The 24,420-nt window shown below is 49.9% G+C and overlaps 1 protein-coding gene across 1 annotated transcript in view; it reads left to right on the forward strand.

Annotated features, from left to right (window-relative positions):
- The first annotated feature begins 1,415 nt into the window (after positions 1-1,415).
- Positions 1,416-24,420, forward strand: part of ADAMTSL4 (ADAMTS like 4) — a 549,072-nt gene continuing 526,067 nt past the window's right edge. Inside the window, exon 1 of the mRNA XM_069649732.1 lies at positions 1,416-2,254. The gene's annotated coding sequence lies outside the window, so the exon portion shown is untranslated. The remainder of the gene's footprint in view (positions 2,255-24,420) is intronic.

The raw sequence follows: 24,420 nt of genomic DNA on the forward strand, positions 1-24,420 counted from the left end.
TCACAACACTGCAACAACACATAAGCCGGAACAACAGCACACGCGGACTGACACCGATCCAATACCCGCACCAAAGTTCAGCACCCGGTGTCCACCGAGTTGAAGCTGCCAACAGAACACCACTCCTCTCACTATCCTACTCCTTCTTCACCTTACTAACCCATCCCCCCTTATCGTTTGCAGATCCGCCAGATCACCTGGGGACCAATTCCGTTGGTGACGGTGCGCGGTACAAATACCTTTAACATTTAACATTTAACATATGTTCCAAACCAAACGAGAAGCCTACCTCCCCGCCTCCGAATAACCCTCTTAAACTAGCTCTCATCTGCCTGCTGGCTAACACTTTTCCTTCTCCTCTAAGCTGCCTCTGTCCCTGACGTCCTCTGTCTCCCCTCTAGCACGTCACCCATCATGGTCACATCCCAAGAACAGCTGGCCTTACCGTTGTCCCCCGTGACTGTTCCATTTGTCCCCCCTTCATAACCTGGTCAGTCTGTCACTCAACTTCACCCCATTGTAAGAAGTTCCGTGCTTCCTTTTAAATTTGATTTCTTGTCTATTCTATCTTCTTTTATGATCAAAAAAGTATTGTTCCTCCTGTAAATAAATAGATAAATACATGTGATTTTGCGAGATATATGTGATGCAGTGTCTATTGTGGGAAGCAGAGTAGTTCATAGTGGATTTTATGATGGAGTGCAGGAGGGGTGGGTCAGGCAGAGGGTTGATATACTGCTTGGTGACTTTTCAAAGGGGATAGGTAAAACTACATGTCCCATAATGCAATTATACACAACCCGTCTTCCCTGGCCCTGGGATTGATGTCACTCCACGGTCACATTTTGCTGAATGCAGAGTGCTGTTGGATAAAAGGCCAGCATTGATGGAAGGTCCTGCATATGACAAGTGACCACTTGGAAGCTATATAGCTTCCCCCTCCCCGACTCCCCTGCCATTCTGAAATGAATGAGTCTTCTTCCGAGAGCTGTCAGCATTGCCCCAAGATGCTCAGAATGGGGCAGGCATAGAGCGGGCCGGGACTAAGTTCGTCTTAAAAACTGAAATAGGACGTTAATTTTTAATTATCACTGATATTCCTGCCACGATAATACAACTAGAAAGCCCTGAACTTTTGAGAGTGCTCTGAAGTGCGTACAAGTGTCACCCTGGGAGGTGCAGCAGGGGTCACTCAGAGGTGGCCGTGCAGCGGGGGCGGGGGGTCAGCGGAGTAAGGGGCTGCGAGGAGGGCGGGGCAGTAGTAGAGACTAGCGACCAGCTGACACTCCAGATGCCGGACACTCACATCAGGCAGCGAGAGCACAGCAGGAGGGGGAGGCAAACCGCCCACCGCCACCTCCCACAAACCGCAATCAAACTGTTGAACGGCAGAGGGAGACCGGCCCCATTCAGCGGAATCTGACCGAGAAGTGAAATGAATCCTGTGGCCGAGGGGGAGGGGTTGGGTATAATCCCGGACAGCCCCTCCCCCACGCCTGGATCCTCTCAAACACACACACAGCCTTGGGTCCGCACACCCGGAGCACCCCTGAGAACAGGCAGACACCACTTGCAGTCGGAACCACACTCCACCCACACTCTGGGAGCAGGCAGAGTGTCCACGCGCACAGGAACCCCAGACTGCGCGGACGAACTCTGACAACAAGCCCAGCATCTAGCCCGAATCCACACACCAGACCAGACAGCAACCCCAGCCTGCACGGACAACTTCTGTCAAAAGGCAGAGCGCATCGAGGCGAAACCCACACACACACGCAACCTGCCTGGATAAACCCCGGGTGCGGGCAGCACCTCTGACCCCCAAACCACACACAGCATGCCTGGATCCTTTCTGTGAGCGGCCGGTGCCAGGCAAAGTTTGGGGCCCCTGGACCCGCAAGCAGAGCAGGCAGTAAATCCAGTCTGGGACCCAACCGACACTGGCAGCGGGCAACACTGATTGTGCAAGCAGGGTGCCTGGAGCCCGAGGCCGACGAATACCCGGGTGTGATCTGCAGACCCCCCGGACCTGCCTGCATCTCTCCATCCTCGCTGTATGCACCCGTTGCACGGATCACTGACACGTGGAAGGGAGACGCGGATGTAACTGGATGGGGAATCGAGAGAGTGCAACATTTCACAGCTGCCCTAGACCACACGCAGCGTCGGCGGCGGGTTGGGGCATGACCCAGGAAGCTCAGAGCGAAGGGGTTAATGCCAAGCCTGCGTCAGGAGCCCAGCCGAGCCGATGAAGGTAATAAGGAGTGCCACTGCCAGGAACATGTCTCCCGTGTAGCACGGCCGTTCACCCACGTTCGGTTCGTTTTCTCGTGGCATTCATTCATTTTTTTTCAGTTGGTATAGCGCCTTTCACCAGAATTATGGTCCCAGCGCACTTTGGGTTGAACGCACTGGAGGGACCATAGTCCAAAAGTATGGGGGCGGAGGGGGGGAGGTGCTATTATGCCTGTGTGCATTTCAGCCATTACATGTATGTGAGGGTGGCCAGGGCCCTGCTAGACACCCATGCGTAAATGGAGTGTACTGGGAGCAGCGGAGCTGTACTATGGACTGAAGGGGGCGTGTATGTTGTTATAGGCCGCTTCATTCGTATGGCAGAGGTGATGTGTGCAATAGTGTGTGCGGTATATGTGGGTGCAGGGTGTGCGGAGTGAGCCATCCCGAGGGGAGGGATGGCTTAGCAGTACACACGACCATGCCTACTTCCTGTGTTCCATCTATGATCTGACTGCTAGATGCATGATTAATACTCACTCTCGGAGAGCGGGAGATTGCCACCCCTGCCCACTGGCATCACCAGCCAGTGGGCAGGATTACCACCAAGTCACCCTTTGTATATGTTAATTAGTTACCCGTCATTTACTTATTCTATCATGTATGTATTGGTTTGGAGAGTCTCATAACTGCATACCAGCTTTTTATATAGCGCTTAGAAGGCATATATTGAGACACTGTAGTAATATGTGTAAATATTACCCCAATCGGTTTTCCTCATTTCATCGATGTCGGAAGAATTGAAAGCAGAAGTTACCCTGCCCTGGTTAAATGTGTAATTTGATCGTATCCACTGACCTATACAGCTGCGCACCACCGACTGAGCTATCCTACTGGAGCTACTGACTTACACATTGCAGGCGGGCGCATTGACCTTGTGAGCTACATTGCGGTGATTCAAGCCTGTGGGCTCCAGGTTACAGGTGGATTAATGCAGTCGACGTCCGCCTTTAACTTCTGGCTACTCACATCTGTGCAGCAGACCCCGTTAACAGCCTTTCAACTGGGTCTGCAACAGGTGCAGCTGTTCACTTTAATACCCGCAGGTAGGCCACAAAGTAATGCCAGCAGACAGTTAACCCACGCCCCCGTGTCCATGTATAAAGGCAGGTAGAAGCTGGTAAGGGCCATTCCTAACAGAAGAGTTGGCCAAACTGAGCGTTCCAATGTAACTCAGCAGATCGCCACAGCTATCTTCCCAAGCCTGCTAGAACCTAAAAGAATCGTTTCTTATCACAGCCACGTTTCTGTCCCCAAAGGCCACCATACAGCTTTTCTCCGCGGGCCGGGCCCAGGGTTGGCTAGGATCCAGCTAAGAGCCAGACCGTGGCAGAGGGACGATGTGCTGTTCTAATGCTTGTGGAAAGGAGATGTATGGGGCATCTGGAAGCAGGATAGTATGCCACTGTGTGGCGATGGTGCGCCCGCCATCCAGTGTGCGCCTAGGATAGTGTGCCAGTCTAAGGCCGACCGATACGCAATACGATGTGCCACCCCGTGGCTAGCAGTAGGATAGTGTGCCTGTCTAAGGCCGAGCAATGCGATGTGCCACCCCGTGCCTAGGAGTAGGGTTGTGTGCCACCATGTGGCTAGGAGAAGGATGGTATGCCATTCAGCCTGACTAGGAGTAACATAGTGTGCCAGTCTGTTGCTAGGAGCAGGATGGGTTGCCAGTCTGTGGCTGAGGGTACATTGGTGTGCCCGTGACCGTCCCTGGCTAGCAGCGAGCAGGATGGTGTGCCCTTCCTACGCTCGCGGAAGGGACTGATCTAGGAGCAGGATGGGTTGCCAGTCTGAATGAGAGTACATTGGTGTGCCCGTCTCTGTCTAGCAGCGAGCAGGATGGTGTGCCCTTCCTATGCTCGCGGAAGGGACTGATCTAGGAGCAGGATGGGTTGCCAGTCTGTGGCTGAGGGTACATTGGTGTGCCCGTCTCTAGCTAGCAGCTAGCAGGATGGTGTGCCCTTCCTACGCTCGCGGAAGGGACTGATCTAGGAGCAGGATGGGTTGCCAGTCTGTTGCTGAGGGTACATTGGTGTGCACGTCCCTGGCTAGCAGCGAGCAGGATGGTGTGCCCTTCCTACGCTCGCGGAAGGGACTGATCTAGGAGCAGGATGGGTTGGTAGTCTGGATGAGAGTACATTGGTGTGCCCGTCTCTGGCTAATTGCGAGCAGGATGGTGTGCCCTTCCTAGGCCCGCGGAAGGGACTGATCTAGGAGCAGGGTGGGTTGCCAGTCTGGATGAGGGTACATTGGTGTGCCAGTCTCAAGCTAGCAGCGAGCAGGATGGTGTGCCCTTCCTACGCTCGCGGAAGGGACTGATCTACGAGCAGGATGGGTTGCCAGTCTGTGGATGAGGGTACATTGGAGTGCCCGTCCCTGGTTAGCAGGGAGCAGGATGGTGTGCCCTTCCTACACTCGCGGAAGGGACTGATCAGGGAGCAGGATGGGTTGCCAGTCTGTGGCTGGTGGTACATTGGTGTACCTGTCCCTGGCTAGCAGCGAGCAGGATGGTGTGCCCTTCCTACTCTCGCAGAAGGGACTGATCTAGGAGCAGGATGGGTTGCCAGTCTGGATGAGATTACATTGGTGTGCCCGTCCCTGGCTAGCAGCGAGCAGGATGGTGTGCTCTTCCTACTCTCGCAGAAGGGACTGATCTAGGAGCAGGATGGGTTGCCAGTCTGGATGAGATTACATTGGTGTGCTCGTCCCTGGCTAGCAGCGAGCAGGATGGTGTGCCCTTCCTATGCTCGCGGAAGGGACTGATCTAGGAGCAGGATGGGTTGCCAGTCTGTGGCTGAGGGTACATTGGTGTGCCCGTCCCTGGTTAGCAGGGAGCAGGATGGTGTGCCCTTCCTACGCTCGCGGAAGGGACTGATCTAGGAGCATCTATTCAGGGCCGTGTGCCACTTAAGTAGGATGAGGGTCGGTTCTGTCTGTGATTATGCGCAACATGGCCTGATTTACAAAGCGTTTTCTAATGGGATTGCGGCATTGTAAAACGAATGTGTAAATCAGACCCTCTGCCAGAGCTCGGGGAGGCAGCTCAGCCTCTGCCTTGGGGGCGGGGCGGCAACCGTGGCTGGGGGCAGAATGAAGCTACAGTGGGTTCGCCCCAGACCACAGAAAGTCCCGCGTGACGGGTGCAGTAGCCCGAGACGGCCAAATTCTGCGCAGGCATGGGCGCTCCCTCCCTAGATTCCGACACATGGAGTCTACAGATATTCCTAAATCACCGTCTCTACCACAGCCACCTGATGCCAGAGATGGCGCGCGGCGTGGCGTTTCCTCACAAGGGAGCGAGCTTATATCATCTGGCTCTTAAAGTATTGGCGATGGTATGAAACGGCACACCCACCGAACACACCTCTCCCGCAGGACGCACGCCACGCTGGGCAGCACCTTCGGTGGCGCCAAATGATATGGGCGTTTGCTCGAGTTTCTCACAACAGACTTGTAAGAAGGCCGCCAATAATAGAAGGGTTGCTCAGTTATTACTCAGTTTGTGGATCGGTCACGCAAGGGTGCTGTACTGAGTTGCACCGAGCTGCTGGTATGCGAACGCGTAAAGTGGAGGCGGAACCATGCGCAAGTGCTGGCTTATCTCGCGCTAGCCACCTCGAGGAGAGGCGAGCCCGTTCTGGGCTTGCTGGCCAGGAGGCAGTGTTCTAATGCAGGCCTGCCATCTAGGCATTTGGTTTGCCACCCGATGTGTGAGAGGGCACACTGCCCCGTGCGTGCCCACTCCTGCTCTCTTCCGATCTGGATACATTTTGGTGGGGACTATGGTGTTTTGGGACAGGCGACCTCTTAGCTCTGGTCATCCTCGGGGGCACTTGCCACCTTTTGCCTTCTACGGAGTCCTAGATACATTTTAGCCCTCTCCACACTACAGGTACATATCTGCTCTTGCCGCACTGTGGACCCCACGCCTCTCGGGCCTATAGTGTGTACTGGGTGCATTTGTGCTGTGGTTGCACTCGCGCCTAGAAACACTTGTGTACAGGCGCGTTATAAATGATACATCATATCATATCTGTGGACTCCAGCCCTTTCGGACCTTTAGTGTGTACTTGGTATATTTTTGCTCTGCTCACTGTAGACACCAGCACTCTAGGACCTTTAGTCTGTACTAGATGCATTTGTGCTGGGGTTGCACTGTGGACACCAGCCCCCTTGGACGTATAGTGTGTACTAGGTGCATTTTTGCTCGGGTTGCACTGTAGACACCAGCCCTCTAGGACCTGTAGTCTGTACTAGATGCATTTGTGCTGGGGTTGCACTGTGGACACTAACCCTCTTGGACCTATAGTGTTTACTAGGTACATTTTTGCTTGGGTCGCACGGTGGACACCAGCCCTCTTGGACGTATAGTGTTTACTAGGTGCATTTTTGCTTGGGTCGCACGGTGGACACCAGCCCTCTTGGACGTATAGTGTGTACTAGGTGCATTTTTGCTTGGGTTGCACTGTGGACACCAGCCCTCTAGGACCTGTAGTCTGTACTAGATGCATTTGTGCTGGGGTTGCACTGTGGACACTAACCCTCTTGGACCTATAGTGTTTACTAGGTACATTTTTGCTTGGGTCGCACGGTGGACACCAGCCCTCTTGGACCTATACTGTGTACTAGGTGCATTTTTGCTTGAGTCGCACGGTGGACACCAGCCCTCTTGGACGTATAGTGTGTACTAGGTGCATTTTTGCTTGGGTTGCACTGTGGACACCAGCCCTCTAGGACCTGTAGCCTGTACTAGATGCATTTGTGCTGGGGTTGCACTGTGGACACTAACCCTCTTGGACCTATAGTGTTTACTAGGTACATTTTTGCTTGGGTCGCACGCTGGACACCAGCCCTCTTGGACCTATACTGTGTACTAGGTGCATTTTTGCTTGGGTCGCACTGTGGACACTAGCCCCCTTGGACGTATAGTGTGTACTAGGTACATTTTTGCTTGGGTCGCACGGTGGACACTAACCCTCTTGGACCTATAGTGTTTACTAGGTACATTTTTGCTTGGGTCGCACGGTGGACACCAGCCCTCTTGGACCTATACTGTGTACTAGGTGCATTTTTGCTTGAGTCGCACGGTGGACACCAGCCCTCTTGGACGTATAGTGTGTACTAGGTGCATTTTTGCTTGGGTTGCACTGTGGACACCAGCCCTCTAGGACCTGTAGCCTGTACTAGATGCATTTGTGCTGGGGTTGCACTGTGGACACTAACCCTCTTGGACCTATAGTGTTTACTAGGTACATTTTTGCTTGGGTCGCACGCTGGACACCAGCCCTCTTGGACCTATACTGTGTACTAGGTGCATTTTTGCTTGGGTCGCACTGTGGACACTAGCCCCCTTGGACGTATAGTGTGTACTAGGTGCATTTTTGCTCGGGTTGCACTGTGGACACCAGCCCTCTAGGACCTGTAGTCTGTACTAGATGCATTTGTGCTGGGGTTGCACTGTGGACACTAACCCTCTTGGACCTATAGTGTTTACTAGGTACATTTTTGCTTGGGTCGCACGGTGGACACCAGCCCTCTTGGACGTATAGTGTTTACTAGGTACATTTTTGCTTGGGTCGCACGGTGGACACTAACCCTCTTGGACCTATAGTGTTTACTAGGTACATTTTTGCTTGGGTCGCACGGTGGACACCAGCCCTCTTGGACCTATACTGTGTACTAGGTGCATTTTTGCTTGTGTAGCACAGTGGACACCAGCCCTCTTGGACGTATAGTGTGTACTAGGTGCATTTTTGCTTGGGTTGCACTGTGGACACCAGCCCTCTAGGACCTGTAGTCTGTACTAGATGCATTTGTGCTGGGGTTGCACTGTGGACACTAACCCTCTTGGACCTATAGTGTTTACTAGGTACATTTTTGCTTGGGTCGCACGGTGGACACCAGCCCTCTTGGACCTATACTGTGTACTAGGTGCATTTTTGCTTGAGTCGCACGGTGGACACCAGCCCTCTTGGACGTATAGTGTGTACTAGGTGCATTTTTGCTTGGGTTGCCCTGTGGACACCAGCCCTCTAGGACCTGTAGCCTGTACTAGATGCATTTGTGCTGGGGTTGCACTGTGGACACTAACCCTCTTGGACCTATAGTGTTTACTAGGTACATTTTTGCTTGGGTCGCACGCTGGACACCAGCCCTCTTGGACCTATACTGTGTACTAGGTGCATTTTTGCTTGGGTCGCACTGTGGACACTAGCCCCCTTGGACGTATAGTGTGTACTAGGTACATTTTTGCTTGGGTCGCACGGTGGACACTAACCCTCTTGGACCTATAGTGTTTACTAGGTACATTTTTGCTTGGGTCGCACGGTGGACACCAGCCCTCTTGGACCTATACTGTGTACTAGGTGCATTTTTGCTTGAGTCGCACGGTGGACACCAGCCCTCTTGGACCTATAGTGTGTACTAGGTGCATTTTTGCTTGAGTCGCACGGTGGACACCAGCCCTCTTGGACGTATAGTGTGTACTAGATGCATTTGTGCTGGGGTTGCACTGTGGACACTAACCCTCTTGGACCTATAGTGTTTACTAGGTACATTTTTGCTTGGGTCGCACGGTGGACACCAGCCCTCTTGGACCTATACTGTGTACTAGGTGCATTTTTGCTTGTGTAGCACAGTGGACACCAGCCCTCTTGGACGTATAGTGTGTACTAGGTGCATTTTTGCTTGGGTTGCACTGTGGACACCAGCCCTCTAGGACCTGTAGTCTGTACTAGATGCATTTGTGCTGGGGTTGCACTGTGGACACTAACCCTCTTGGACCTATAGTGTTTACTAGGTACATTTTTGCTTGGGTCGCACGGTGGACACCAGCCCTCTTGGACCTATACTGTGTACTAGGTGCATTTTTGCTTGAGTCGCACGGTGGACACCAGCCCTCTTGGACGTATAGTGTGTACTAGGTGCATTTTTGCTTGGGTTGCCCTGTGGACACCAGCCCTCTAGGACCTGTAGCCTGTACTAGATGCATTTGTGCTGGGGTTGCACTGTGGACACTAACCCTCTTGGACCTATAGTGTTTACTAGGTACATTTTTGCTTGGGTCGCACGCTGGACACCAGCCCTCTTGGACCTATACTGTGTACTAGGTGCATTTTTGCTTGGGTCGCACTGTGGACACTAGCCCCCTTGGACGTATAGTGTGTACTAGGTACATTTTTGCTTGGGTCGCACGGTGGACACTAACCCTCTTGGACCTATAGTGTTTACTAGGTACATTTTTGCTTGGGTCGCACGGTGGACACCAGCCCTCTTGGACCTATACTGTGTACTAGGTGCATTTTTGCTTGAGTCGCACGGTGGACACCAGCCCTCTTGGACGTATAGTGTGTACTAGGTGCATTTTTGCTTGGGTTGCACTGTGGACACCAGCCCTCTAGGACCTGTAGCCTGTACTAGATGCATTTGTGCTGGGGTTGCACTGTGGACACTAACCCTCTTGGACCTATAGTGTTTACTAGGTACATTTTTGCTTGGGTCGCACGCTGGACACCAGCCCTCTTGGACCTATACTGTGTACTAGGTGCATTTTTGCTTGGGTCGCACTGTGGACACTAGCCCCCTTGGACGTATAGTGTGTACTAGGTGCATTTTTGCTCGGGTTGCACTGTGGACACCAGCCCTCTAGGACCTGTAGTCTGTACTAGATGCATTTGTGCTGGGGTTGCACTGTGGACACTAACCCTCTTGGACCTATAGTGTTTACTAGGTACATTTTTGCTCGGGTTGCACTGTAGACACCAGCACTCTAGGACCTTTAGTCTGTACTAGATGCATTTGTGCTGGGGTTGCACTGTGGACACCAGCCCCCTTGGACGTATAGTGTGTACTAGGTGCATTTTTGCTCGGGTTGCACTGTAGACACCAGCACTCTAGGACCTGTAGTCTGTACTAGATGCATTTGTGCTGGGGTTGCACTGTGGACACTAACCCTCTTGGACCTATAGTGTTTACTAGGTACATTTTTGCTTGGGTCGCACGGTGGACACCAGCCCTCTTGGCTTTACATTTGTATTTGTATTTTGTATTTGTTTATTATTTATATTGCGCACTGAACCCTGACGTACCTGGGCATTTGGGAGACTTATGAGTTACATACATGTGAGGCAGTAATCGTGACATGTACATAATAAAGCAAGATTGGAGACCATGGTTACAGTTGGGTTATGCAAGCACAGGCAATTGTACAAAGTTATGACAAGAGAAGACCTGTAACAGGTGGGAAGACAAGAGGTGGCAATTGTGAGATATCGTAATAGAAATACAGCATAGGAAAAAGTACAGTAGTTGGTAAACTAGAAGTGCTATGAAGTAGCCCCTGGATCTGGAGGGTTTCAGAATTAGCGTAACGGTTTATTATTGAGCCAGTTTTTGATTTTGGCTTTGAAAGGGAGGAAGGAAGGTTGCAGGCTAAGTTGGATAGGGATGGAATTCCATCATTTGGCAGCTTGGACAGGAAAGCTAACTCCTCCAGCTGTCTTTAGGTTGTATCTTGGTACCACCAACTTGAGTGAGTGAGTTGGTCTGGTGGTACGTGAGGCTTTATGTTTGCATATTTTGTCAGACAGGTATTTTGGGGCTGTGTTCGAGAGGCATTTGTGGGTGATAGCTAAGGTGCGTAATGTGATTCTGTCATGGATAGGCAACCAATTGACGTTATGTCTGAGCGTGGAGATTCGGCTCGATCTGGGTAAGCTAAGTGCTGCTCTCAATGAGTTATTCTGGAGAACCTGTAGTCTGTTTAGGTTGAGTTCGGAGGAGCCTTGGAATAGTGTGTTGCAGTAGTCTAGTTTGGACAAAGCAAGAGCCCTTGCTAGAGTGAGACAACTGTTTGTTGATAAATAGGATTTGCAGCTGTAGATTAGTTTATTGGTGCAGACTGTGGATGACACCGAACTGCTGACTTGTTCTTTGAGGGATAGCGTTGCATCACGATAGACCCCCAGTGTTTTTATATCTTTTAATACTTTGATGTTGTTACCATCAATATCGAAAGATGAATACCTTGAGTCGAGTTTATTCAATAGTGCCTGAGTGCCCCCGATCATTAGCTCAGTCTTATCGTCATTCAGACATAAGCTATTGGTGGCCATCCAAGCTTGGATTTACAGGTATATGTCATTAAGTAGTTTGTAGTCTTGGGCGTAACAGCGAGTGAGGGGTAGGAGGACTTGGGTGTCATCCGCATAGTTGGTATAGATGACACCCAATTTGTCCAGACGATCAAACAACATCTTTGTAAATATGTTGTATAGTGTGGGTGACACACATGAGCCTTGAAGGACTTCACAGAGTGTGGGTATCGGATTGCTGAAGCTGAGGGGGGGAATACTCTGGTAGTCTGATTTGAGAGGAAGGAATTGACCCACTCAAAGGCATTCGTGGAGAATGCAGCAGCTGAGGTAAGGTGCTTAGTGAGGATTTGGTGGTCAACGAGGTCGAAGGCCGCCGACAAGTCTAGGAGTAGGAGGATCGCTAGCTTACCATTGTCCTTCGCCTCAACCATTTGGATCTTTAAATCCAGGAGAGGTGTCTCTGTGCCATGTCTGGGCTTGATTTTCCTATAAATGCTTCTCGATTTGCAGGTATGCCACTCTGTCTAGGATTTTTAGGAGGAACAGGGCAGTGGTGATGGGCCTGTAGTTAGTGGGGATATTTGGATCAAGCTTGTTTTTTTTTTTTAGGAGGGGCATCATCCAAGCTTGCTTGACGTTTTTGGGTACCTGGTTGGTCAAGAAGGAAGTATTTATCAGAGTGATGATGAATGGTGCCAAGTTTTTGCACCTTCCTTAATGATGGTGGCTGGGCAGATGGCTGTTGACAGTGAGAGGGTTTAAGGCTTATTATGATGTCCTCTACTTCCTTTGGCCCTCTTGGACCTATAGTGTGTACTAGGCATATTTTTTCTCGGGTTGCACTGTGGACACCAGCCCTCTTGTACCTGTAGTCTGTACTAGGTGCATTTTTGCTCGGGTCGCACTGTGGACACCAGCCCTCTTGAACCTATAGTGTGTACTAGGTGCATTTTTGCTCGGGTTACACTGTGGACCCCAGCCCTCTTGGAGTGTGTACTAGGTGCATTTGTGCTCGGGTTGCACTGTGGATACCACCCCTCTTGGACCTATATTGTGTACAAGGTGCATTTGTGCTCGGGTTGCACTGTGGATACCACCCCTCTTGAACCTATAGTGTGTACTAGGTGCATTTGTACTCGGGCTGCACTGTGGATACCACCCCTCTTGGACCTATAGTGTGTACTAGGTGCATTTGTGCTCGAGTTACACTGTGGACACCAGCCCTCTTGGACCTGTAGTGTGTACTGGGTGCATTTCTACTCGGGTTACACTGTGGACACCAGCACCATTGGACCCATAGTGTGTACTAGGTGCATTTCTGCTCGGGTTATACTGTGGACCCCACCCCCCTTGGAGTGTGTACTAGGTGCATTTGTGCTCTGGTCGCACGGTGGACACCAGCCCCCTTGGACCTATAGTGTGCACTAGGTGCATTTGTGCTCGGGTCACACCGTGGACACCAGCCCTCTTTGACCTGTAGTGTGTGGTAGGTGCATTTTCGCTCGGATTGCACTGTGGATACCAGCCCTCTTGGACCTATAGTGTGTACTTGGTGCATTTTTGTTCGGGTTGTACTATGGACATTAGCCCTCTTGGACCTGTAGTCTGTACTAGGTGCATTTTTTGTTTGGGTCGCACTGTGGACACCAGCCCTCTTTGAGTATGTACTATGTGCATTTTTGCTCGGGTCGCACTGTGGACACCAGCCCTCTTGTACCTGTAGTCTGTACTAGGTGCATTTTTGCTCGGGTTACACTGTGGACATCTGCCCTCTTCGACCTATAGTGTGTACTAGGTGCATTTTTGCTCGGGTTACACTGTGGAGACCAGCCCCCTTGGAGTGTGTACTAGGTGCATTTGTGCTCGGGTTGCACTGTGGACCCCAGCCCTCTTGGACCTGTAGTGTGTACTAGGTGCATTATTGCTCTGGTCGCTGTGGACACTAGCCATCTTGGCCCTATAGTGTGTACTAGGTGCATTTGTGCTCGGGTCACATTGTGGACACCAGCCCTCTTGTGCCTATAGTGTGTAGTAGGGGCATTTGTGCTCGGGTCGCACTGTGGACACCAGACCCCTTGGACCTATAGTGTGTACTAGGTGCATTTGTGCTGGGGTCGCACTGTGGATACCAGCCCTCTTAGAGTGTGTACTAGGTGCATTTGTGCTTGGGTCGCACTGTGGACACCAGCCCTCTTGGATCTATAGTTTTAGAAGAGCTTGGCTATGTTGGTCAGGTCTAACATGGCAACATCTTTAATGAGTAAAAAATGCTCTTTTCTCTACAACAGATTCCCTGCGGTCGCGTCCCCTTCGGTGGTGGTTTAGCCAAGTGAAAACCACATATAAATGGTTAAGTAAAGAGAAAAGATCCCAAGTTGAGACTGCACCCAGTTTTTTCAACAAGTGTTTTATTATATTGATGCCCTTTGTGATGGCATGTGTTTCGGTCCCTCTTGGACCTTTCTCAAATCAGGGCTTATTTTCATCTACTGCCCCTTATGGGTTAAAGCAAATAGTAGTCTCTCTTTGAGTCTCGGGTTAGATCCCTGACAGCCTTATTCTCGCGTCTGATCTACGGCACGCGATTAGACGCGAGAATAAGGCTGTCAGGGATCTAACCCGAGACTCGAAGAGAGACTACTCTTGGACCTATAGTGTGTACTAGGTGCATTTTTGCTCGGGTTGCACTGTGGACACCAGCCCTCTTGGACCTGTAGTCTGTACTAGGTGCATTTGTGCTTGGGTCGCACTGTGGATCCCATTCCTCTCGGAGTGTGTACTAGGTGCATTTGTGCTCGGGTGGCTTTTTGCTCTGGTCTTCTGCCCTCCTTGCCAAATGGTGTGTTCGGGGTGGGGTGCATATTCTTCGGCCCAGCACGAGGACACTTTCCCTCTTGGAGTTAGTGTGTTGGGACCTGAAGAAAGCTTAACACTGCATTGTGTGTGTCAGGCCTGCACAACACATGGTTGTGATTCCACCACTGCCTTACATACGGGACCCGTTGATGGACTGGGCCCAGCCAAACGTGTGGCCGGCTCACGGTTTCCTTCTCTCCTTGCGCTCTTTCTATGTCTCTTTTTCTTTTTTGTTTTCTCTCTCGCCGCTTTGCTACAATGTTTCTTTCCTCATTGACCATTTCACTAATTTCTCTTAGGGTAACCTAACCACCTTTGTTTGACATTCATTGTGTGGAACTGGTTCTTGTAACAGCGCCTTGATGCCCAAAGGACCCAGTTTAGAAGGGGTTGGTGTTCTGGTTTTTCAGAAAATGCCCCCTGTCCCAAATCAGTCAAATATCACAGTTTTTAGAAAAGACATTGGAGCCAGCTCATTATAGGGGAACTTCTTCGGGTGCAGGTGTGTTTTCAGCTCCACGTGCAGCCTGCTGCTGCCAGGCAGAAGGGCAGCTCAAAAACCACGCAGCGAAAATGTGATGAAAGACAGGGGTTTGAAAGGATGCGCGGGGGGAGGGGGAGTGGCTGGGACGGAGGGTGGGCTGTGCTATGGGGAGAGCAACGAAAAGCGTGTAAATTCACATACCACCCCCGCAGGTGGAAGGCCCAGAGGCATAAGGTGGGAGGTGGGTTTGCAGGAGGAAGCGCCCCTCCTCAGGGGATATGGGCAACGCCTTTTAGGTTCTTGCCTAGTGGCACCCACGTGTGCATGGTGGGACCCTTGACCTCCTAGACAATAGGGACTCAGACTACTGGGTGCCTAAACAGGCTGAAGGTGGCAGGGACAAGTAACCTACTCCTGTCACACAGGTGGTCCCTGCCCGTGACAGCTACATCCAAGGCCTTCCTCCCATCTGGACGGAAGGGAGGACACAAGGCCTTTGATGTAACAATGGGGGCTACCTGCCCTCAGGCCCTTTTTGGGACTATAACCGAGGAGGGCAAGATAGCCCCTTCATTGCTCCACTCCCATTTGCACTGGCGCTCCGTGCACAAAAGACTGGCACTGGCAGGAAAACAGAATAAAAAACCTCCCTCCCTCCCTTGCATAAGTAGTGCCAGGTGTAGCTAGCACCGATAACACATGTCACAATACGACAGTCACCGCCTCGCAAGAAGCCATGTGACAAAGGTGAAACGTGATGGTTAAAATGAAGAAAGCAAATGGAGAATGAAATAAGGCTACGTCTAATTAAGGCTTACGTATTGGAAAAGGATGAAGTGCCTCAACACACTAACGCCTCATAAAGAGGCAATATGAAAAGGAAGCATGCTGTACGAAAGAAGGATGCCGGTGGTTAATCAAGGAAGATGAAATATAACTAAAATACCGAATGGATAAAAGATAAACTTCAGAGAAGAACTAATGTCTGCCAAGAGGCATTAGAAAAAAGGAAATATGGCACATAAAGGAAGGAAACAAGTGGCAGAAATTAAACCGGACACGTCCCAACGCCGGGTCATTACAAAGTCGCAAGCTCTGATATGAAGGGCGGCAGGGATCAGCCACGAGTTGGCCCTATGGTGGAGTAGGGTCCCCGCTCACCTGTTCCCTTGTTCCCCCAATCGTTTTGTTTGACCATTATGGTTTTTGTCTGGTTGTTTTTCTTTACACATAGCTCTTTACGCAATAAAGCTTGTGGCCAACGTTTTTCCACCTTACCTGGCTCCCCAGTCTCATCATTATGGTACGGGAGCTTGGGGGCTGGGGGGGGGGTATGTTGTAGCTATTTGCATTACTCCATCTTGTCACTGCACCCCATCCCCGCACTAAAACACTTCCAGGTTTATCAAATGGAGAATGGGTGGAAGGAGGCGAAAGGACAGATGTGAGCAATGTGCACCCATAGGCCCGCTCCTGTCCTCATCAGAAAACCAGGGGCCATAGAATAGACAAAGGACAAGTGGGCTAAACGTGTTTAACCATTCCAACGACTCTTGCAGTAGCTGTCACTATCCACGAGGAACACCGACAGAAGCTGCAACCCGTGGAAACATGGAGTCCCGGGCCCATTGGCTAGCCAGGGTGCTCGGGCCTGTGTAGCAAGGTGCAGCCCACGTGTCCTTTGTCTATTCTATGGCGCCTGGTTTTCGGTTTGGAAAATCTGGTCACTGTGCTTACAGGCGCTCTCATCCCTTCCTCCCTTCTATCTCTTTTCCTATCCACCTCTTCTTTCCATTAACCTGCTTTTCTATTGTCCATGTCCCCTGCGGGGTATCCACACTGTCTCGTTCTTGTCTCCTGACTGGCTCTCTTCTTGCACGCCTCCCCCCCGCCCCCTCTTCTTTTTCCACTGCTCCCCCCCACCTTTCTCTCTCAGCGTTTTCTCTCGCTTTATTTTAAGTAATCGTCCGCCTCTCTGGGCCTCGCCCCTCACCATCTCTACTTACTGGGCATGAGGGATGCCGGCAGGCTGCCTTTCACGGCCAGGGTTCGGGTTCCCTGCTGGGGGTGAATGATGGATCGCTCTCTGCCCCGATCCTGCGTGCCTGCCCTGCACTCGCGCTTCTGGCCACATCTCAGTTGGGGAGCGGGAACGTGCAGGCTTTGGGGAGACTGGGAAGAGGCCCAGTGGCCATCGTTGCTGCCAAGTCGGGGGACACAAAGTTCCGGAGTTTATCCGGAAAGGGAGGCTCAGACCGACTCTAAAAATTGATGATAATAACTAGGACCAGGGATGCGAGGCGACGAGAAACGCGGCATTTTCATTTTAGACATTCAAGGGGGATGCATGGCGTGGCCTTACCCTGCAGGCATTCTTCATAGCTTCATGAATGATTTCTATGGGCACTGAAAAACTGGGTGGTTGGGGGCATGTGTGGGGGTGCAATGTGCCAATTGCGTGAGACTGAAGTAGTCATCGCCTTGACGCCCACCCTACCCCAGTTACTGCCAATCCCCAGGGAGCAAGGCGGCAGTGGGGTGGGGGCAGAGAAGCCCCCGTTCCACCTGTTCAGACGGTCAGGCCTTAGGCTGTCCAGTGCAAAACACAAAAGCGGTCTTTTTCCGGCATCGCTCGAGCTTTGCTAAATACCTTGAATTCTTTTCATTTCGATAGGGGCTGTAGAAGGTCTGGGGCTGTGTTTGAGGAATGAGGGGGGTGGGGTCAGGGGCTTAACTATTGACAAAGAAGTGGACATTCCAGCTGGAAGCACAGCGAAGGGAAGACGGGAATACCTGGGGCGTTGTGTGAATTGCACATGTGGGTTCCTCCTGTAAAAGTGGGGGCATGTGTGCGATGGGGCATATCGGCATGACCATTCGGGGGTGGGGGACGGGGGCGGGGGGTATGTGAACCTGAGAGCAGAGCCTGGCAGCGCGAGGATGGACTGTGACCCTAAAAGCAGAACCTGACTTCCCTAGAGACTTCTCCCTGGCAGTGATCGAAGTGAGTGGGAACGCTCAGCAGGGGTGTCCCACTACCTTTATTTGTTTCTGTTTACCACTCCTCTACTTCAAACGGCCATATTGACCATTCTATACAGAGATATGTCCATTCATGTCCCTGTGCAAGTGTAAAGTTGTGATAGGAGCCTTAGTTACTAGTCACTTGGACTATTCCAATGTCCCGGTCGCGACATATTGTCACATGTTGCACTATGCTCTGCCTACCCTCTCCCCTGCTGAGACCACAGTTCCACGACTTTTTCCGGTGCCCTTCTACCACTGCTCCTGGGGATGTGAACGCAGGGGGGATAGGTGGGGCATTACAACACTAGCAGGGCCTCTGGGCGCCTTCTGTCACCCTGAGATCAAAGCACGGTGGTACAATGACAGAATGTGGGGCGTGCTCTAGGAAATCAACCAAGACGACAAGAAAAAAAACTGTATGGCATATTTGTCCGAATTATGGCCATATGAAAATCTCGTATAGCCTAAAAATTCAAACAAATATGCCATACGAAACATTACAGTGAAGAAGGACAGTGGGGGCTGCAGGGGTGTCCGCCGCAACCCTGACTCAATAAAGTATAAAAAAAAAGAAATAAGAAAAGCGGACCCTGCAGCTCTGGTTCCCATACACGCAAGTGAAGGGAACCGGCATCGCAGATGGATGTTGGAGACGGCAGAACACAAGGAGGTGTGCCGCCCTCAGGGAAGTAGGGGGGTGGGAGCAAGGGCAAAGACAAAGTTATTTTTCGGAAAAATAACTTCGGTCTTTTCTCCCTCGAACATTTCAGCTACGGTGTTACAGCCCAAATCCGTGCCCTAGTACATGAACCACAGGGCTAGGGGCCAGCAACTACACGTGGCACATGTAACCCTGAGAGGTCAGCTCAGTGGTGCTAAAAAAATAGATTCCCAAGGGCACCTGACCACCGGCAGCATCATATTGGCATTGCAGGGACCGAAATAAGGATTCAATGAGCAGGACCTTAAAGCAGCCCCTGGGTATCCATCACTACCCAGTAAGCAGGAGCCCCCTCTGGGGCATTAAGGGCCTTACACAGAGCATGCTGCAAATCTAACTTCCACATGAGATGCAAACGTTTTCAAATATATATGACCCGCTGTACTTTAAATGGCGTCTAGCTGTGTCCTAATACACCACTATGCACATTCCCTAACACGCACGGTTACTGTCATGTAGCTATGTTTTTAAGTCACTCATTGCACTTGTGAGGGTTTGGGGTATCTCCCGGTAGCTTTTGGTGTTAAGTTTAATAGGCTCATTTAGGCTGCAGGTGGTAAATTAGTTTCCAGCACTTTCGATTCCAGCATGGTGGGAACTGCATCTGTGGGTACTTAATGGCCTTGGGGGCAGAGACCGATAGTGCCAAGACCGACTCCTGGCTATTCCTGATTGGTGCATTCGCAGCGATACCTAAAGCACTGTGTGACTACAGCTCTTCAGTTCCTTCTGTGCACAGCTTGACCGTGCAACAACGTAATCCTTGGAGCACTGGAGCACATGCCCGATGGAACCGCAGTTTAGTGAGTAGGAAATTAATAAAGGACATTTCCAGCGGGGCCCAGTAGTGCAACAATTGACTCCTTGGGGTACCAGACCACAAAAAGGAGTGCCAGGACTTTGTGACATCGAGATCTGTTAAGAGCCTTACAGCAGGGCGCAGGCTTCCCTGTTTTTATAAAATCTATAGCCCAAAGGAATGGGTCTAGTCTACAGATTGTCGGCATCTTGGGCCTAGAAATAATGATTGCTTTTCCGTGGTGCTGGTGAATTTTTTCATTGGAAGGTCATGAAGAGCAACCAGGCCTACAAAGGTAGCTGGAATGAACCAACATTGGAGGGTCTCCTGCCGAGAATATTTTTTTAAAAAATGTGTTCAAATGGTGCATTTTACAGCACACTTTATGTGCCAACCTGGTCAAAAAGCCACATAGTTTACACTCGGGTTTGTAGTGTAACACATGAAAACATCCCTTCGATGTCAAGTCAACATTACACTGCAACAGTTTCTGACACATTTTTATGATATTTGCACATTATGTTTGCCAGTATTTTGTCAGTACAAAAAAGAATCATGCTGGCTGTGCTCGTATATGCCCATGCTGGCTGCAAAGATATATTTCAGTACTCCCAGAAAAGAACACACTTATTTTGCATTGCCCATAATAACCCACTATAAGAAAACATGTCCATGATGGCTCTGCCAATATATGCTACTATCCCCATGTTAGGACATACTACTGTTGGCTTTGCCTATAATGCAAGTAAAAAATGTCATGGTTCTGTAGGAAAACATTTCTATACTGGCTTCAGCAATGTTAACCAGTATGGGCATGTAAGAACACTCATCATGTTGACCCTGTCTATAAAGCCAGTTTAAATATCATTTCTGAATAAGGAGTACATGTCTAGATTGGCTACACCAACTTAGGCCAGTATTTCCACCTTAGAACACTCATTATGTCGGCTTTGCCTATAATGCCAGTAGAACATTCTATGTTACTGTAAGAAAAGATATCCACACTGTCTTCACCAATGTAGGTCAGTATCATTATGTTGACTTTGCCCAGGACACCAGCAAAAAAACGCTGTTCCACAGTAAGAAAACCTGTCCATACTGGCTGCGTCAATGTAGCTCAGTATAGCCATATAAAATGCTCATGTTGGCTTTGCCAATACAACTAGTAGTAGTTTCTCATTTTGATAGTGCCTTTTACCCATTAATATGGCCCCAACGAGCTTCGGGTGGACCACCCTCGGGGGACTGAAGTCCAGGGTATGAGAAAAGTTGCCAGAGATAATAGAATGCATGTGTACATTCGGGCAAGACTGGTACTTGGGTGGGTTTGCCTAAACCTAGTGAGCTACTCATGATGGTCAGGCATGTAGATGGGTGCTGAGAGGTGGTCAGGAGAGCGCAAGTGCAAGAGACTCGTTATGTGTCCAGCTGCACCGAATTGTTGTCATAGATCATAGCCACATTTTGATGGCAGATGTGTTTTGCATAGTGTTTCAGTATGGATGCTAGTGCGGATGAGCCTTTAATCACATTAACCCAAACAGGCCCACCACTTCAGAAGCAAGTACACGGTTGTACATGAAGCAAGTTTCTTCTACAAAGTTCCAGGGAGTGGTTAGATGGTGTTGCAGGACCAAACTAACCCACGTCTCAACAATACAACATCAGATGGCATCTTATATATTTTTTGCAACAATTAAAACACTCCCAGATACTATTACAATCCACCCCCCAAATATGATTGGACAAAAACCTCTTCAAAGAAATCCCATCTTTTCCCAATTCTTCCATTTTCATTGGCCTGTCTTATCTTGATTGTCATCTTCAGATCCTATTCAGAACACACCACTGCTTTGGATTCGTCTGTAGTAGGCCATGACGTCACTACATGGTTAAACATTATTATTTAAACAATAATTAATTGCTAGCAATTACTGGCCTAAGACCTTTAACTTTAAATCTGATTGCACATGGTCTGCTTACATATTTTAGCAAACAGAGGAAGGTCTGAATAAACAGGATCTTCTTTGAACTGCTGATTGCGATCTGAATCCCCCAGACTCCTGGTGTTTCTGAAGACCTACTAATTCATGCATCCACAACTCCTCTGATGACCTGTACAATTAACCGCTGGTTACAGTGGACTCTGGCCTAATTTTTATTCCAACCAAACAAATGACCAACCTCCTCTAGCAACTTCAATACGAGCGAGATAACATCTCTTCCCTTGCAGGTGTGACAGTTTATTGAGAAGCCATCCTCAACAAGGGGAGTTCCTTCCTTCCCCACTCAAGTGGTTATTCAACAAACTGTTTAACAGATTTTTATTTAATCCCTATCTGAGACACATATCATGCCCCTTGGATCCCTCTCCTATGTGGGGTACTGCTTTACCCTTGGTAATATTGCACCGGGTTTCAATTTTATCCTCACTGCTCCAACACTCTTTAGCAGCACCCACACCATGAGGATTAATGGTCCACAAATGGTCTGGCACTTTTCCCAAATCCTTTTTCCAAAATGGCGGTGTATTCTTAACGATGAGCATGATCTGTGATACTTCTCTTTGCTCTATTGCTATCTGGTAAGGCCAGAAAACCTTCTCTCCTGCGTCTTCAGTGTCTTCAATCAATTGCTTGTCAGACACATGCCTTAGCAATAAGGCCGGATCGATGCACAGAACTGTGCACCACACTCTGCCTTCGTCATTTGTGCCTGAGAGAACCACCCTTTTCTTCTTAATCGCTTATGTCCTCTAAGAGAATTGTAACAATGGCACCTGGTGTTACTTCCTGTGGCACATCAGGCTGAAATAAAAACTCAAATGGTACTCGCCAGGCCTGATTTCTGATGCCTGGTACCGAACTCAACAAAACCCTCACCCAATAGAGAAACAATGCTCTATGCATGGGAACCCTCCCATCCCCCCTAATCGTGCTGTCGCTACAATAGGTCTGAACATGCACTCCTTCCCTTACTGGATACAATCCTGGGGTCGAGCATACAATACCATCCTCCATGAAGGAAATCAACATCCGCAACTTGCTCAGTATATCCCATCCCAAAGGATTTGCTGGGGTATATATACAATACAACAAAGGGGCTTATACATTTTGATTACCCACCTAGATATGAAGATCTTCAGTATAAGGAACCGACAGGACCACACTAGAGAATCCTTATGTGTCCATCGTTTTGCCTGACAAGGGGAAGTCACCTTCCTTGATACAAGACTTGGTAGCTCCTGTGTCAACCATGAATGAAAACCTTTCGTCACTTACCTGCACACCTATCTGGGGTTCCTCTTGTGGATTGGTGGTAATGGACAGGACTGGACACATCGGGGATCCCTATGGGCTGTCCTACTCTGGTACATATTAGCACCTGGGAGACAAAAAGGATTTCCCCTGAAAATACTTGCTCCAATGTAGTGAGCAACTATTCCTTGGGGTAAAGGATTCTTGTCCCATGTCTGCACAATGTTTGTGCTGGCATGGTCAGTGGGAACCTAAGGGTATGTGCAGCCCAAGTTGTGGGGTTCTGTTCAACCTGTGCCTCCTGCAATTGCACATAGCCTGGGGAATATGGCAGGGTCGGTGCCTGCATCTGTTGAGCTCCCATGTTAAAGTACTGTGTTGGTTCACAACAATCTTGTGACACATCCTCCTCTGCCCCTCAGAAACCCTCTCATTCACCTTGGACCAGGAACATACAGCATCATACTCCGTTCACTGTGCCCCTGTCGTCCCGGTTGCCACTGCTGTCTCTCCATAGAATTTGTAATTACTGCCCCTTCTAAACAAATCTTTGACAATTTCTTTGAACAAGCTTAGTCTCTGTTTTTTGTACCTGCTCTAAATTCACCCTCTCTTTTTCCTGTCTTCTCTTTAAAAAATGCACAATGTGTGCCTGAATTTCTGGCCAACTCTAGAATCCCATCCCTATTACTTTATCTAAATCGTGCTGGACTTCTTCAGCATGTGGTAAAACATTGTCACATTCTTGTCCCATGCTTCTCCCATTTCTGCCCTCCACATCTCCTGAATTAACTGGATGTCTGTGGCAGGATCATCATCCAATTTCTTCGTTTTAGCTAAAATCGAATTGATATCAGGCATATCGGGATAGATACATATTTCAACATTCTCCCCTTACTTTCAGTGTTGTGCAGATGACACACATGCCTTCTTCAAACTTTCCTCTGATCCTCTCCTTACTTCATCCATAATTCCTGACTGCCTATGGGCCATCTAATCCTGGTGTGCCTCCAATGATCTCTGACTCAATGCCAGCAAGACTGAGATCCTTCCCATTGGGGCTCCTGCTCCCTCTCTTTCCCCTCACTCTGGCCACCCTGAATGGGTTCGCCCCCTTCTCCGTCATCTGAAGACAAATACCTTGGAGTCCTCTTCCACGCCTCTCTCTCCTTCCTCCCTCACATCCAGGACCTTTCCAAGAAGGCCCACTTTCAACTCCACCTTTTCAAAGGAATACTTATTTTTCTCACTTTTCCCCAGCAGCTCAATTTCTCTAGAGCTCAGGTACTCTCCAGGCTTGACTACTGCAGCAGCCTCTTCCTTAATTTACCCTCTTCCTTTCTCTGTCCCCTCCAATGTATCTTAAATAGGGCTGCAAGACTTTTCCTTGGCCTCAAGTCCAGGGACCGCATCCCTCCAGCCCTAAAATCTCTCCACTGGCTCCCGGTTGATGCAAGGATCAATTTCAAATCCCTCTGCATCATCCTCAAGACTATCTGGGGCTCGGGGACCGCACTATCTACCGCTGGCTCTCACTAAATACTCTCCCTCCAGATCTTCATGTTCCTCCAGCACCAACTCTCTGTGTTTCAAGTGTTTCACGAAACAGCGAGCTGGAGTCGATCACTTTCCTTGGTTGGCTCCCACCTCTGGAATAGCCTCCCCCTTCCTCTCCATCTTGAGCCTGATCTCCTCCAATTCTGTAAGCTCCCCAGGACTTTCCTTTCCACCTCCTGCTTCCCACTCCCCCTCCTCTGCTAAACCCCACTGTTTCTTAGATTGGTGACCAGACCCTCATGGGTCTTTCTGGGTCCTGGCCTTCCACCTCCAATGGCCTTCAGCCTCCGCTGACTCCCTGCACTTGCCTCCGAGCACCCACCAAC

The sequence above is a fragment of the Ambystoma mexicanum genome, chromosome 1p (assembly GCF_040938575.1).
Source record: "Ambystoma mexicanum isolate Mex_15411 chromosome 1p, UKY_AmexF1_1, whole genome shotgun sequence".
Classification (NCBI taxonomy): Eukaryota; Metazoa; Chordata; class Amphibia; order Caudata; family Ambystomatidae; genus Ambystoma; species Ambystoma mexicanum.